We start from the raw sequence: 17,871 nt of genomic DNA, 5'->3' as shown, positions 1-17,871 counted from the left end.
ACAAGAGCTGACTTTATTAGGTATCTAAAAGATGTATATATATTTTTTTACATTTGAACACATAGGCTTCCCGCGTGGGCCAGGTTGATGGGATCTTCTACTACAAAGAACACGTGACACCGACAACACGTCAACGAACCAATCAGAAACACATAGCTTGGACAATAAGTTAAACACAAGACACAATCGAGTACACATTTACAATGGCGGAATGACACTGGTACCTATTTCTATCGCCTGTCGATGTCGTGAAGTAAAGGCACGTGTGCGATCAAATACTCAAACATCAACATGACAGGATATATCGTGATGACAAGGAATGGCTCAATGGGCGCGATGATGGTCGTACAAGATGAATGATATTCCTTGGAGGTCAGAGTTCAAGGCCGGATCAGGTCAAGTGACGTCTCTGACATTTCGGGATGTCTTCCTATGACGTCATTACTGTTCCGAAATTGTCGACTCTCCTCGATGAGCAAGGACATTGTTGCGATATGTTTCACATTTGAAGCGATGACGTAGCTGCTGAAATGGTTTACTGTGCCATCACCATGACAACGAAGACCACGACGTAGCTGAGCATGTGTAAACACGCATGCGCGGTGGAGCTGGGCGTTGTCTCGGCAACCGTCTCAGCCGTCGATTCCGGTTCTGGTTCGGCTGCAACATAAATTTGGATAATAAGTTTGTTTGTTGTTTAACGCCGCACTCAGCAATAGTCCAGCTTTATGACGGAGGTCTGTAAATAATCGAGTCTGGACCTCACAATTCAGGGCTTTAACCACTGGGCTACCCGACCGCCCCAATGAGCATTGGTCTACGCAATTGGGATACAATGACATGCATCCACCAACTCAGCGAACCTGACACCTGATCCCGTTAGTCGCCTCTTACGACAAGCACTGGTTGCTGAAGACCTATTCTAACCCGGATGTTCACGGGTCAGGATGATAAGCAGCAGTTACCGATTGGTCATACTATCAGAAACTGAGTGAATCATTCAGATTGGTCCAAAATGACAAGGACAAAACGTCATTACAGCCTTATAGTGAAGCTGACACAAAGCGACAGGAACCAACATTCCACAATCATGTTCACTCTTTGTAATATATCCACGTAAAATAGCCTGTGTACGTTGTAAAAGTAGAATCTTGTATTTAATGTCATACAGTGACATACGCCTATTAACATACAGAAAAAGTACTGAGCCAATGAGATGCAGTGTAACCATGGCAATAGCTATTTGATTATCCCCTGCCCCTTGCCATCATGTGATATGACTCAGTCCTAGTGACATCTGGAGGAACAGGCAGCGTTCTTATAAAAAACCCAACTGTTTATCAGGTATCAGTGACATATTAGCTACTAATAAACATCAGATAAATGTCATCTGTAAAAGTCCAAGAGATGGTTCGGCATAAATTGAAATACAGAAGGGATGGGGCCTAACTTGTTTTCCAGAATATATGCACATATGACCACGTTAATAGCTTGGTTTGGTTAGTATTTTAATGCTAACATAGCTGTGATTCTATAATTCAAAGAGCTTCAGTTTCATGTACTCTGTGGAAGGGTTTAAGAAAAGGCATCACGAGGTTTATGCACTTGTCAGGATGAGGGAAGACAGCAGGAACCCCGAAATACGGAGCGTTATTGCTGATATAACATACAACTGTATGTCACTGTTACACAGGCTGAGAGGGCGGTCGGGTAGCCTAGTGGTTAAAGCGTTCGCTCGTCACGCCGAAAACCCGGGTTCGATTCCCGACATGGGCACAAAGTGTGAAGCATTTTCTGGTGTCCCCCGCCGTGACATTGCTGGAATATTGCTAAAAGCGGCGTAAAACCATACTCACTCACTACACAGGCTGAGACAGCAATAGGCCAACAGGCCTGTTCAATATGACATGCCGGACACCGCGACACAAACCACACGACACAACTCCCGATAAACACATTAATTCAGTGCCCGTTTCGGCAGCCACTATAAAGGCGTCTTTGCTTTGGGTGACCTTGTTAAATAATCTACTAATTATAGGCAACGCTCAGGTCCACAGAGTATAAAAACTCAGTACAGTATTATGAGATGCTCAATTATTTAAAAAAAATTAATACTTCAAATTTGTTCCTTTGCGTTCAAAGGCCCTGCCAACTCGTGTAGCAACAATTAGAAACGTTTCTCATTTGGATACGTAAGACCACATGGCAAGCAGTGCAGTTCAGATCGTGAGAAAGTGAACGCTTGTATTAACGGAACTACTTCATTCAATAGCAACTATGCCATGCAAGTAAGTCATTGAAGCACTCGTAAAATACCAATTTTGATCCGCTCTATCTTTTCAAAAGGCAGTTTATATTGAGTGATCATGACGCATAAAAGTGAAATGTTGAATAACATGTGGCTAATGGAAGAAAATGAGATATATTTGATACATTGATATTGATTTATCTTCAAATTTATGATTTACAACATTTATCAGGAAGTAATCAGCTTGTAAAACATTTCTCCGACTACATGTCATACACCATTTCAAAGGTCTAAATCTACTGTTTATAATATGAAAGTTATGTTTTTCAAATTACTTAACTAATGCTCAATAAATAATTACTTAAATAAACTGGAGGCTGTGAGGGCTGCCGAAATTTAAAACTTTCAGCCCGTGAACAAATTTGTTGGCCTCGGGCCTACGGGCTCATGTCTATTTTGAACACTGCACAGATCCCATTCCATATGTACGACCAGGACGTTTACCGTGTGGCGTCAACTTACTGGCATTGAAGACTGGTTCCGGTTCGGCGGTGGAGGTGACGGGTTCCGGCTGAACCTCATCCTGCGCGCGCACCAAGTAGGCCCCTCCTACAATCATGAGGAACAGGGCTAACAACCACGGTCGCATCATCAAGCTTGTCTGTCGCTCACACCTGGAAAACAAACAGCTTGGAATGAAAGAAGGAAGATGTGAAGTAACGAACGAACCCCGGGATGGTCGTCCACGATTCAGTGTCACCCTGATGTTTGAACGTCAACAGTGCACGATCACCCCTTACAGCTAAAGTCATTGCAAAGATATGTATGATTAAGAAAAACAGGCGAGTTCGTAGGGTTTAACGACTTTTGAAAAGTATGACATCACCGCATGTTATCTTAATATGGGAGAAACGTGCACAGGATGCAGGTCTTAGACGTTGCCACTTTGGTGAAACCAAAAGCACGAGAATCTGACAGATCGAGGATCATAACTGGATCGTATCTGGTGTTCATATTTCGGATCCTAACCCGGACAAGGGGTGCAACTCTGTACAATGAGTCACGCCCGTTTTTACAACTGTACCATAGATTGCCGTACACCATGGGACAATATACATCCAATTTCTAAATGAGGAAATATCCCAAACATATCTTCCAACAGTTACCTACGGCAGGAGTGTATGTTCGAGGGTAGGGCTTGGTCAGGAGAGCGTCCACTTCGATGCCCTGGGCACATCTGCCCGTCGTACATATATCGCTAGTATATATGGCCAAATTATGACACCGTGACCTTCTAATTAGGCTCATCACACTATTATACATCATAATTGATTGAACGTGGATTTCCGGGGAGCGTCTCAAACCCATGCATATAATTTATGTCTATAACGGTATTGATGAAGGAGGAGTCATAAGATGATTAACATTCTTGAGCTGACCCCTGAGAAGATGACAGATGCCGAGGGTGACCGAGGAAGACCCACCACGTGAGAGCGTTCAAGAATGTAATTGATTGACGAGGCATTAATGACTCTATTTATCATTTACATGTCAAATATTTTGGTTTCATTGATGAATATATATACAATTTTTTTCGACACTGGAGGTATTATTTTAACTATGAACGTCTAAATGTGACGTGTACGGTATCAGCAGCCATTAGTAGCACAGCTAACATAAACGGTGCATGGAATGTTCACATATATGGCTGGCAGCGTCCCTGGCTGTAGATATTAGTCTTTTCCAGGAGGAATGTTCTTTTAATTTATTTTGAAATGTAAAGGGTATGGAACGACATTGATCATATAGCCATCACACCAAAGAGATCTTCTTGTGCGACACACAGGCCGTGCTCGACAGATGAACGTGCTCGACAGAAAGGGCGTCATACGAGAGGGATCAAATTGTACGACAGAAAGGGTGTCATACGAAAGGGATCAAATTGTGCAACAGAAAGGGCGTCATACGAGAGGGATCAAATTGTACGACAGAAAGGGCGTCATACGAAAGGGATCAAATTGTGCAACAGAAAGGGCGTAATACAAAAGGGATCAAATTGTACGACAGAAAGGGCGTAATACGAAAGGGATCAAATTGTGCAACAGAAAGGGCGTCATACGAAAGGGATCAAATTGTACGACAGAAAGGGCGTCATACGTGAGGGATCAAATTGTACGACAGAAAGGGCGTCATACGAAAGGGATCAAATTGTGCAACAGAAAGGGCGTAATACGAAAGGGATTAAATTGTGCAACAGAAAGGGCGTCATACGTGAGGGATCAAATTGTACAACAGAAAGGGCGTCATACTAAAGGGATCAAATTGTACAACAGAAAGGGCGTGCTATAGCCGTCACATTACAGTCGTTGTCCCATCGTTTGCAATAGCTCAAAGACACACCATAATTACAGAATCACCTCTGAGATTTGAAAAACTGCAGATGAAAGATGCAGATGTCTTGAATGAAATAATTTTGTGAGGAACTTTTAACATTAATTCACGTGGGATAGATAATCCGTCATTCCGAATTGATTATTCTTTTCAATACTCATAATCCCTTTTACTGAGGAAACCGCGGGCACGAGTGGCCCAGTCGTCAAAGGCGCCGCGATTCGCTTTGCAGAGTTGCGTTCCTTGGGCACGCCAGAAACCTATGATTGTGGGTTCGAATTCCGATTATGTTTCTAGGTTTGTCAGCACCATACCCTTGCTCGTGGGTTTCACCGAAGTGGTAAACGTCCGAGACCTGCATCACTTCGGGCTTTCCTCCCACATTAAGGTGACAAGCCGTGATATATCTGGAACACTGTTAAAAGCGGCGTTAAACCCAACTCACTCACTCACTCACTCACTCACTCACTCACTACTGAGTAAACTAAGAAAAAATGTGGGTTTCCTGATTTCATTTGAAGACATCAGCACAATCACAATCACAAATAGTCTGTGAGATTATGAACAGTGATGATCAATTATTTGTGAATATGCGTTTATGTGACGTAACGTTACCATGGGCCTCCTCGCAAACGACGAAAACAATAGACCTTCAGGAACGAACTAGCCAATCAGCAAGAAGCAAAAATTGCAGTTCTCAGTGAGGATTCCTGAAAATACTTTCACCTATATCCGTGCTGCTATGTGTGATATCTGTCTATATTTCCCGGCCATGGTTATCTGTGCATACCCTGCTGTTGTGCCCTGGTACATGCATGTATCAGTGAAGACTTGTATATCTAGTTGAAGTTGTCTAGCTGATGCCTGCTATGTTAACGCTTTAAGCAGACCCGACACCTTCTGTCGATCTCTGCTGCAGTATTAGCTGTGATGCTAATAGTAAGAAAGAGCTTGAATGAGCCAAATTCTCCACGGTGCTAGCGGTATCGTACCCCTTCCGCATTCCTCCCGCAACTCGATCTGTGTTTGTCTGCCTGTGAAGGTACTTACAAGCAAGCTTTTATCACACTGCGTAAACATCTAAGCCAAGAATGTGCAAAGTTAGATGATTAAAGTTCAGTTTCTAGAGCACCCCTCCACGCCTCAGAGAAACCATATGCCATGTACTATCAGCACTGAAGCCCTGTCAGATACCAAGTACTATCATCACGGAGCCATTATCAGATACCAAGTATTATCATCACGTGGTCTCTGTCTGATACCAAGTACTATCATCACGTGGTCTATGTCAGTTACCAAGTACTATCACCACGGATCCCTGTCAGATACCAAGTACTATCATCCCGTGGTCTGTCTGATACCAAGTACTATCACCACGGGGTCCCTGTCAGATACCAAGTACTATCACCCTGGATCTCTGTCTGATACTATGTACTATCATCACGTGGTCTATGTCAGTTACCAAGTACTATCACCACGGATCCCTGTCAGATACCAAGTACTATCACCACGTGGTCTGTCTGATACTATGTACTATCACCACGGGGTCCCTGTCAGATACCAAGTACTATCATCACAGGATCCCCGACTTTAAGACATAAAAACTTCTCCCCAGACGACCAGCCAACATTTTATGTGGCTGTATAACCTGAGGCAAAATTATTTTTTACAGTATTTTCTGGAACAGTTGATGTTTTTTCTATCCCCCCCTCCAGAGAATATAAATTGTCGGTTCCTAATCAGTGATACTTGACACCTACATGAGTATGATCTATCCTCGGAGAGTGACGTGTTATCCATGAACTGTCTTTAGAACGGAAAACATCAGCTGCTAACTGAACCCGTAAACTCCCCTTAACAAAGGCAATAGCATTCGTGTATGATACACACACATCTCTTAAACAAATGTTTCAGATTACAGATGAGTCAGCAGATTCCTCTCCGACCCGTCTGATTGGTTTAATCTGCGAGTGAAAGATGAGGACAGATGCACACTCCCCCAGCACAACGACCTGCGCTTTGAACCAGGCTGTTTTAGTACAGTTAGGCAACTGTTACAAAAACGGTCATAACATCGTGTATACGATTTATCTCCTGCACATGCCGTTTGCCGTATCAGTCGATACAAGTCCAATAGGTCTGGCGCCTACACGTCCAGCGGGCGAGTCCACAGTGAAGACGGGACTAGCGGGCGAGTGCACAGTGAAGACAAGCGGTCGGTGTTCTTTGTGACTAGCGGGCGAGTACATATTGCAGACAGCGGTCAGCGCTACTCGCCCAATAGGCCAGCGCTTGTCAAAGACTGGTGCTTCTTTACAGGGTGTCCACATGAGACGACTTGTTCTTAGTGTCTTGTGCGCGAGTACAGGATGTCTGTTTGAGACACCTTGTTCTTAGCGTCCAGTAAGTGAGCGCAGGGTGTCCATGTGACATGTGTTGATGATTCACTATCAAATAGGGAAGATATCAGCCTCAAAAATGTTTTGTGAGATTAATGTCCAACATATTTCTATTGTTGAGCACTTTTACAGTTCCTAGCTTGTAAGGTATTGCCAGTGATACGTATCATAGCGACAGGCAGAGGTGGTGAGAACGTTGTGTTTAAGGGAGGAAATCTCAAGAGAAATGTTCATGGGGAGTTTTTAAGAAGGACACAAGTCGAACACCCTTTTGCCGCATTTTCGAAACGATGCACCTGTTAAATATAAACATTTGATACACACCAATAAAACATGTCTGTCAAGCTTACATTCATGTTGATGTCAGTGGTATACCACATCACAAAAGACAAGTATGATTTTTGGAGCCACACAATTAATGGTATAGGACAAAGAGCGCATCCCTGTCGGCCGCCGAGTTTATGTCAATAATCCTATGTACAGGCTGTGCTCGCTGCCCGTCTTTAGCACCCCTTGCTGGAGCTTTGTTTTATATGTCCAAACATTGATAATCCCTTCGCACACCCATCCGGTGCAAACAATACAAGCTTGTTTTGTAGATTTTCCCACAAACAGTGTTGCAAGCTCCGCACACTTGGTCCACTGCGCGGAGAACACGGACATGGCGTACTCAAACATTGTGCTACCGGGATCAGATGTGATATGAAACAGTCCATGGTATACATACACTAAACACAAGATGAACACAACTGAAATAGTGTTTTACTTCATCCCTAAACACATGAAAGCCTTATGTCGCTGAATATAACGTGAAATGGTTATTTGTCCCACTCTGAAAACGGAGCCATAATATCTCAAAACACATATTACGCGCGTGAATATTATGAGATCCGTACACAAAAAACATTAAGAGCAACGCAAACAACAGCTTCTGCAGCGGCAGCAACAACATCATCAAATGGTAGCGTCAGAGGGGACCCAGATATTAAGGAAGAGGAGTCCAGTTTGACCCTCCTATCGTTATACAGACTCTCTGTTTATACAAAGCATGAGAGCTCCCAAACCAAATTGTAAACTTTCAGAATTAGGTTGAGGCAAGAGTAACCAAGTGTTGCCATATGCGTGATGTTTATTTGAAACGACGAACGTGATGTTCTCGACAATTACGCTTTTCGTGGCGCATCGATACAGTAAATAGTTGCTTGAGTCGGAGTAAATCCAGATGGCAATGTTAATCTTCATGGATTAGGAATTCTAACACAAGTCCTTTAAAAGCGCAATATATTGTATATAACCCAATTTTCTCTGATTCCAAGTTTAAACTATTTCCTTTGCATTAATTAAAGTTTGATATTTCAAAAGTGTTACACATGGAATGGGTGACACGAAAGTCTTATCGGTGTGGAATATCCATCTTCTTTAATGAAGGACAGTTGAGTTTTGAGGAGAGAGAAAAGAAGCTAGCGCTACGCCACAATCAACGTACAAGACAACATCTCGTGCCGTATTCACCCTCTTCTCCGCCCTAAATAAATATAAAAAATAATATAAAAAACTATCACTGTCACGGTGATGCAGACACCATGCTGCGGGCGACGTTACTGTCTACTGGACTTGGTAACTCTCGTTAAGTCTCGTCTGTATCCAGATGGCGCAGATTGTCACGGAAGCTCGAGTATGTTCACTTTTTGTTTTGTTCATTTTTTAAAGGGGGAAGTGAAGGGGGTCGGGAAGGGGAAGGGTGGCAGGGGCGTTAAATGGTCTTATATAACAAGCTATCTAGAGGAGAAAGGGGTTGTGACAGGAACCGCATAGACGTTGATTTCACGTTTCTACCTTTTTCTAAATGAATGGGCGACCGCTTGATGATTGATCGTCTAATTACACGTTACATGGCAAAGGTATTTAATCAGTCTTTTGCAAATGTATAGGAAGGAGATTTTACACATGTCACTGTTTACGTTCTTTCCTGTTTATGCCTTGTCTATTACAGCTGATGGAAACACCACTCAATCTTGTTTAATGTAAACAAAGAGGTTATTAACTAACACCAATTAGGTCAATAAGAGAGCACGGCCCTCAGTGGGCTATTTAAATCTCCGAGAGGGAGCGCCATGACTCCCGTGAAAGTAATTGCTCAGTTCCTGCCGTGAAGCAGGTGACAACGACGACAACGACGACTCGATACTATTCAGTGCACGACTCACATCTACTGCTATATACCTAATGCTGGTTACTTTTCGCAGATAGATACTTGAATCACCTACAGATGCTGGCATCACCCAACAACGGCGTGGTCAACACACGTTTGTAAAGGTAAATGAAATGATGCACTTTCTGTAACAAGGTAAACCGATAACGCTCCCATGTATAAATCACTTCTCCTTGTGTGTAGTGTTGCTTGATTAAAGAAAACCACATATAAACACCTGGAAATACGTTTCGCATACCATAAACTGCCATGTCTGGAAATATCTACATATGACATTGACCTCATATTGAATCTCCACCCAAACGACCGTCTTCGTGGTCGATCGGTAGAGCGTCGGCCCGAAGAGCTGAAGGTCCGGGGTTCGATCCCAGCCGCGTCATACCAAAAGACGTTAAAAGATGGTACTTGTTGTTACCGTGTCTGGCGCTCGGCATTACGGGGCTAAAACAAGGACTGGTTGGCTCGGAGTCAGTATACTGTGCCTGAGTGGGGTATTCATGTTAAACTGCGGCATGGTATCTCAGTGGGCTAGGTCTAAAAATCGATATCAGTCCTGACTTGTACAGTTGTCTTATAAGTGCAATAATTATTGGACGCGACATTAAACCCATTTTCACCTCCCCTCCACCGCACCACTGATACCTGGTGAAGTGACAGTATGAGAACCCTGTATGTCTCGCCAGATGGTCACAGGTACCGAGCACCTGCACGTACAATACCCCACCAAGACTAGACGTGCTTTGTGGTCCAGTAGTAGTGTTGAAGTGATCGTGTACATGGGAGTTGGGTGTACGTGATGTTCAGGTGATGTGGACAGTAAGGGGGTGTGAGTTGGATGTACGTGGTGTTGAAGTGATCGTGTACATGGGAATGGGGTGTACGTGATGTTGAGGTGATGTGGACAGTAAGGGTGTGGGAGTTGGGCTACGTGGTGTTGAAGTGATCGTGTACATGGGAATGGGGTGTACGTGATGTTGACGTGATGTGGACAGTAAGGGGGTGGGAGTTGGGCTTCGTGGTGTTGAAGTGATGGTGTACATGGGAGTGGGGTGTACGTGATGTTGAGGTGATGTGGACAGTAAGGGGGTGGGAGTTGGGCTTCGTGGTGTTGAAGTGATGGTGTGCATGGGAATGGGGTGTACGTGATGTTGAGGTGATGTGGACAGTAAGGGTGTGGGAGTTGGGTTACCCGGTGCTGAAGTGATCGTGTACATGGGAATGGGGTGTACGTGATGTTGAGGTGATGTGGACAGTAAGGGGGTGGGAGTTGGATGTACGTGGTGTTGAAGTGATGGTGTACATGGGAGTGGGGTGTACGTGATGTTCAGGTGATGTGGACAGTAAGGGGGTTGGAGTTGGGCTACGTGGTGTTGAAGTGATGGTGTACATGGGAGTGGGGTGTACGTGATGTTGACGTGATGTGGACAGTAAGGGTGTGGGAGTTGGGCTGCGTGGTGCTGAAGTGATGGTGTGCCATGTATGTATGTATGTATGTATGTATGTATGTATGTATGTATGTATGTATGTATGTATGTATGTATGTATGTATGTATGTATGTATGAAAGTATATGTATGTATGTATGTATGTATGTATGTATGTATGTATGTATGTATGTATGTATGTGTGTATGTATGTATGTGTGTGTGTGTGCACTTGTGTGTGTGTGTGTGCGCGTGTGTGTGTATGTGTGAGTGTGTGTGTCTGTACGTGTGTGCGTGTATGTCTGTGTGTGTGCGCGTGTGTGTGTATGTGTGAGTGTGTGTGTCTGTACGTGTGTGGTGTATGTGTGTGCGTGTATGTTTGTGTGTGAGTGCGTGTGTGTGTGCGTGTGTGAGTGCGTGTATGTTTGTGTGTGAGTGCGTGTGTGCGTGTGTGTGTGGTGTGCGCGCGCTCGGTGTGTGTGCTGATGAGGAACTACAGGGGTCCCGACAATGTCAGCCTCCGTACCCTGTCCCTCCCCATGTGTCTCCTCATTAATGGATCCTAGGTCACGTGACATAAGGAAAGCTAATTACAAGCCGCCAATGTTAACACCCCAGCTTCCCTCCAGACTGGTGTTCGCATCACAAATTGATTTCAAGTCGACTGAAAAACATCCACTCTAAAGTCTCCGAGTCGTTACAAACGCATTACCCGAAAACCTTGTGTAAGAGGTCAATGCGATCAAGGTCACGCAACGGCGCTTTTTTGTTGGAATCCTTACAACACGTTTGTGTTTACATATATGTACATTTTGGAACACGAAAACGGAGAGATGATTTGTTTTTGTGAGTTATCTTGCGGGTATCACCTAGCTGTAAATAAAGCGACAAAATCCTTTCCACTTCCAAAAGATATCTCTGCATAAAGAGGAGTCGATAATACTAATCCGACTATACCATGAGCATGTGTTTGTGAATCACTATCAAATAGTGATGATACCAGGTGTTCGCGAAAAGGCACCCGTCATAAACACAATCAAAGGCAAGGCAATTGTTCACCTGAAAAAACACTGAAACATATGGTACAAGCCAAATTTAGTAAGTCCTATGTATGCTATTACTCCTGAATGTTAATTTACCTAGGACCACTGCGATCCTGTTTCCCCCTGTAGTTTGAGAAGGAGTATCCGGCTTCAAGTGATCAAAGACGTCGACGTGTTCACAGCATGATTCACACACAGACATGGGTGTAAAGACAGTACAGCCTTCGAAGATAATCCTCGGACGTAACGCATATTTTCTCTACAAATGTTTAATGCCTCCATCCTGCTTCTCAGTTTGAAGCAATTAACATCTCACGTGACCCCAAAGATAATCAACCCAGCATTGCCTTATTTGATTGACGTAACTCAAGGTTGGGATCATGCGTATTGCATCATCCGGGCACCGGTCGCCTCTCATCGCCCGCAGCATGACAAACATGGTCACTGACACAATGCGGCTCTGGACTTTGAGTCACACTAGAGGATGTTACCGGATAGAATTAAACAAGAAACACGTGCGTTGTTTTATCTTCAAGAGATACCCCGAAGTAACAAGAGCCGTAGTATATCTCAACCACAGCGCAAGAGTGCCACATCGAAAACCAGAATGCATGATGGGGCTTCGCTAATTGGCTTATGTATTACTTCCACATTTGCTCTTCACATTCAGCTAGCATGTACAGAGGCGGATGAGGCCTCAGATTCCATGTATATATGGAGGGTTTATGATCAATAGCTGCCACGCTCTTCAGTTAACAGAGTGCAGTGAACAGGAAACATCATCTCATTACTCGCTACATATGACGGTAATATAGAAACCTGCTCCGCACAAGTTTGATACGCAGTTAAAGGGTAGCGAGGCTGTGCATCGTTAATGTCTACTGATTTATGATCCTGCTGTCATCTGTCTAAGGAGGTGTGCTTGGAATGCTGTGGGGGCATCGGTCTTGCTATGGACGTTAAACAATTTTGAGAATTTGCCGTTTGTCACTTAACTACCAAGTCTCCTGTATTTTGTCTGCCTAAACCTTCAGAGAAACTCAACTATCGGGATCATTCCAACTTCTTGGAGAATGCATAGAGCTAGTTTGTCTCACAGTCCCTGGACCATTTCATTTCCCTTTTGCTAGCCCTTACTGTAATGATATATAGCCCTAAATGAAGCAAGTCTAATATTCCACATGCTCAGGCCTGAATCTCCCATCTCACTAGGGCTCCTTTTCTTTTAAATGTAGTTGCGTGTTTCGATCAAAATAATATATCTTCAGAGACTTGGCGTTAGTCTCGCAGAGCGCATGCGCCGTCAGATACACGCGGCCATTACGATAGTAATCAAGGGGCATGTGAGTGCTAGCTTGGCACCTCGCACGATAACGTGAAACAGAAGTGTACGTTACTAAATAATCTTTCTATCTTGGTACCGAGTCATGGAACTCATGTCGGGATGCTACTATAACGGGCAGGGCCCTATGGTCCTAGAGGTGACAGATGTCTCATGTGGTCAGCGGTCAGTATAGTAGAGTGTTTAGGGTGAAAATGACCTTTATCAGTGGTGAAGGGAAAGACAGAAGATGTTTCCATATGTTTGGATGTTTGGATATTTTCCAGTATACCACTCAAGGTATTGATAGGGAGAGTGGGAAAAGCCCCTCTTGATATCATCCACATTATCATTGACAGGTCGGTGTATGTTGGTGCTGTAGCGATATCCTGTCTTAGTCGGAAGTAGAGGGGAGACAAGGAAACATCCGGGTACCTACATTCCAACAAATAATTCATATATTTGACAGCTATTGGAATAACATCGGGTTGGTACCTAATGGAAAAGTATGGAAACTTATGAGTGTCACATTCTAAAAAGATTTTATCGTCTGCGTAGATAATACTTTCATCAACGTAGAAGATATATACTTTCATCTACGTACCGTTACTAAAACTGTGATAGTCTTGTGAAGTAGCGACCCCAGTTGGATACTAGTTTATGTTTTTTAAATAAAGGTGATTACTTAATTACTATTAATTTCATTAAAAGTTCCTTTTCCGAATATTTACAACATTCTGAGATCGTTTCAACTTGTCAAACTATGAGCGCTAAAAAAAACCCATAAACTGGCTCGCTTTCTTGGTTGATGCATGTCATCGATCCCAATTGCGTGGATTGATGCTCATGATGTCAATCACTGGATTGTCTGGTCCAGACTCGATTATTTTTCAGACCGCCGCCATATAGCTGGAATATTTCTGAGTGCGGCGTTAAACAACAAATAAACAAAAACACAATCATATGGATGGTTCCATGTGGGACAAACGGGTGGTTCTAGATGGGACAAACGGGTGGTTGTAGATGAGACAAAAGGGTGGTTGTAGATGACACAAAAGGTTGGTTCTAGATGAGACAAACGGGTGGTTCTAGATGAGACAAACGGGAAGTTCTAGACAGGACCATACGGGTCGTTCTAGATGAGACAAAAGGTTGGTTCTAGATGAGACAAACGGGCGGTTCTAGATGAGGCTAATGGGTGGTTCCAGAAGGGACAAACGGGTGGTTGTAGATGAGACAAAAGGGTGGTTGTAGATGACACAAAAGGTTGGTTCTAGATGAGAACAAACGGGTGGTTCTAGATGAGACAAACGGGAAGTTCTAGACAGGACCAAACGGGTCGTTCTAGATGAGACAAAAGGTTGGTTCTAGATGAGACAAACGGGCGGTTCTAGATGAGGCTAACGGGTGGTTCCAGAAGGGACAAACGGGTGGTTGTAGATGAGACAAAAGGGTGGTTGTAGATGACACAAAAGGTTGGTTCTAGATGAGACAAACGGGTGGTTCTAGATGAGACAAACGGAAAGTTCTAGACAGGACCAAACGGGTGGTTCCAGATGAGGCTAACGGGTGGTTCCAGAAGGGACAAACGGGTGGTTGTAGAAGATACAAAACGGTGGTTCTAGACAGTACCAAAGGGGTAGTTCAAGCCGGGTGACACATGTTCATTATCGCGAGTCATATTCCTCATTCCTTCTTATATAGGTCAGAGATTGTTGTCACCGGAAGTCACGGGATATGTTTGAAGGGGGAGTAAACCACACGAGATTTCCGTGCTGCGGCAACTGTTGAAACAGAGCGCCATCCCACCACTTAGATGTGTAATCCTAACAATGGAAACTTAGAAGGAAGGATTTTGCCTCAAGGGAAAGTGTCCAGAATCAATCACGTGAAATAGTTTCGTTCTATCTCGCATTGTCTGCTGAAGACGATTAGAAGGAGGACATCAACGCGTTGTTCTTGTACCACTCTTCCCTTGCTGCTACTACTTACTATCTACCACGCGTTAATACATGACTTGCTTGGCTTTGAAGACTCAATTCTGTTAAGTTATATAGCTTTTTTATCATTTATATCTGTGATAAATTTATAGATATTAAGAAATGATGCAATGTGAGATATTAATAATTAGTTCATGTACTTACTATATCTTATGATATCACAAATTCATTGAGATATCTAAAAAATCGACTTTTTTAAAGTCAAACGTTATTTAATATCAAATATACACTGTCAACGCCAGAGGTACCATAGGGCGTTAAAGGCAACATAGTGATTAAAATTAATTGAATGGATCCCTGAAAAACTCCATCGTATGTGAACGCGTTTCATAAATAAATATTTGCATTCTGGTCTTGTTTCAGTCAAACAAGTAATCATACTTCTGCTGTCCCCATACTTGTGTGTCGTTTGAGAATGGCTCTGTGATAACGCCTCCCTACAGGGGATACGCTGGGGACAGGATAGGGTGAAGGGGGGAGGGTAAGGGTGACGGGGGAGGGCGGTATTGATCACGACAGGGAGAGTGTCCGGACCGAAGGATGTTGTTCGATCAGAGTTGGACGAGAAAAGATACAAGACAACATTGAACAAATAAACAAACAACAAAGAAATTCGTGTCAGGCGAGCTAGGGCTTTAAGGAAATTTGTTGTCGATTTGTTTGTACCCTACACACTGCGCCGCGTATGGTAGCAGTCGGGAGCCTTCAAAGGACTGGAGCGGTTTTGACTGTTGTGCATGCACTTGGCTTTGGGTATACGCCAACAGACTGTGTGCACATTCCACGGGAAACTCCACCGGTTTGACGAAAGTTGACAGTTTTTACACTCACAGACAGCAACCGTTCCGTTGAACAACAAATTTAACTTTAAAACTATTGATATGAAGTTAGTGTTTTTTTCAAAAACAGAAATCCTGCTTCTTTTAACTTACACAATTAGTTTTATTCATTTAAACATTAGAATACACACTTTAAAGTAAACAAATACAAAGATAAACACTTTTTCAGATTTGAAATAAGCATTCTCAAAATTCTAAATATTACCAAAATATCTCCTGATCTTTGAATGAAGTTAAGGATGAAACCATCGGAACTTACAATAAACATGATCGCTTTATAACTTTTAGTATTATCAGATTTCCAAGATAACACCATTTGAATGTGTATGGCTTCTCGTCAGCACTCTGTCAAAGGACTTAGTGTTAACGAGCTTTGTTAACAATCTCTGCGCATCCGAGGACCACTATGAACCCCGACAGAATGTCTTTAGTGATATTGCGAAATGCCTTTTACTACAACGTAAACAGTACGTGGATCTCCGTCCGCCTTCTGCCCCTCGCTCTTTGTTCCCCACGATTTGCCTGCGAACGCGGGGAGCTAGGTGTTAATTGCATTCCTGAAGTTTTACAGCTGCTAAAGGAAATGGTTAAATATCCGCAGTGCAGTGAAATATGGAACTGTTAAAGTTAAAATTCTAAAAGCATTTGATAAACGCCAGTAGTAACTCACCGGTGCCGATAGCCGTGTTGCTGCCTCGAAGTTCACGTGAAGACTCCTCGGCGTTTTCTGACCCAAAATAGTGCCACCGTCGATATCACGTGACTCTGGTAAGACGCAGCAGACGACTTCCGGAACTGATGCAGTTGATAATGGGGTCTAAATTTAACCTGGTTAAACCTACTGCTGCCAGCTGCAGTCAGCGGCTTGAATCATCGCTCGCGAGTCCCGCGTAACTCTTCATTGATTGCATGGTTCGTGTGACTCAATCCACGAGTCTGCTAAAACATAGGTAGTGCTCTGCAGGTGACACATCAATTACCCATCACTTGAAGAAACCAGGTAGAGGTGTCGGGCTCAGACGGTGAATAATTCTCTTGGGTCATTTAGTCATGGATGTTCTCATCAACAATAAAGAAATAACCATATTCAGGAATGTCGATTGTTACATCCTCGAAAGTTTTCATGCATGACATAACGCAAGATTTAAACGTTTGTACACTTCAGATAAACAACTCATGCTTGTCGTTGGTCGGTTGTTGTTTAACGCCTCACTCAGCAATATTACAGCTATATGACGGCGGTTTGTAAATAACAGAGTCTGGACCAGACAATCCAGTGATTGATATCATGAGCATCGATCTACGCAATTTGGGATACGATGTCATGCATCAACCAAGTCAGCGAGCCTGGCCACCCGATCCCGTTAGTCGCCTCATAATTCTTGCACGCCGAAGGAACGCAACTTGCTTCGCCCCAGATGACTGGGCCACCACTGCCCTAATATGGTGGGGAGACAACGTACAGCTAGTTTGTTTTTATTTGTTGAAAATTGAAGGAACTGCTGTTAAATTTGATCATGTCTATTTGGCCATCACTCATCCCTGCAACAGTTTGTAATCTGTACCTGGGTACACTAAAGTGGTTCAATGAAGACCGGGGTAAGAAATAATTTGTAACCATATTACCCCTACCATGTTTTAAATGTTGTACATTTATGCAGAAACAAGCAAATCTATTGATTTTCAAGGATTTTAAATTTGTTTAAACCAAATAATATTTTAAAAACTAAAACCAAATTCTGTATGCTGACTAAGCACCAGTTAATTTTTGTTATATAATACTGCTTACTTACACAATGGTGTAGTATAAGCAATGTCGGAATTGTCGCATGTTAATTTGGAAATTCAAACAATTGCCCCTATACAATTTTTAGTTATAAAAGTTTATTAGTTTTAAACATTGTTTATAAGCACGGTGTAGATGTTGAAACGGTATGCAATAATTTCACATTTGCCTGTGATTTTTCGGCTTGGCGCAATTTAATCACTCCCTAG

At 43.1% G+C, this 17,871-nt stretch overlaps 1 long non-coding RNA gene across 1 annotated transcript; it reads right to left on the bottom strand.

The window, feature by feature from the left end:
• Nucleotides 1-16,648, bottom strand: LOC139470254 (uncharacterized). Its single transcript, XR_011653765.1, has 3 exons — nt 16,547-16,648; nt 2,771-2,922; nt 1-660 (listed from the first exon to the last, which is right to left on the bottom strand). It is a non-coding gene; the product is annotated as an uncharacterized lncRNA (long non-coding RNA).
• Nucleotides 16,649-17,871: the final 1,223 nt, after the last annotated feature.

The sequence above is a fragment of the Haliotis cracherodii genome, unplaced genomic scaffold, assembly GCF_022045235.1.
Source record: "Haliotis cracherodii isolate W230 unplaced genomic scaffold, xgHalCrac1.p SCAF_1, whole genome shotgun sequence".
NCBI classification, from domain to species: domain Eukaryota; kingdom Metazoa; phylum Mollusca; class Gastropoda; order Lepetellida; family Haliotidae; genus Haliotis; species Haliotis cracherodii.
Note: the sequence above shows the minus strand (reverse complement) of the source record. Positions and strands in the feature narration are given on the sequence as shown.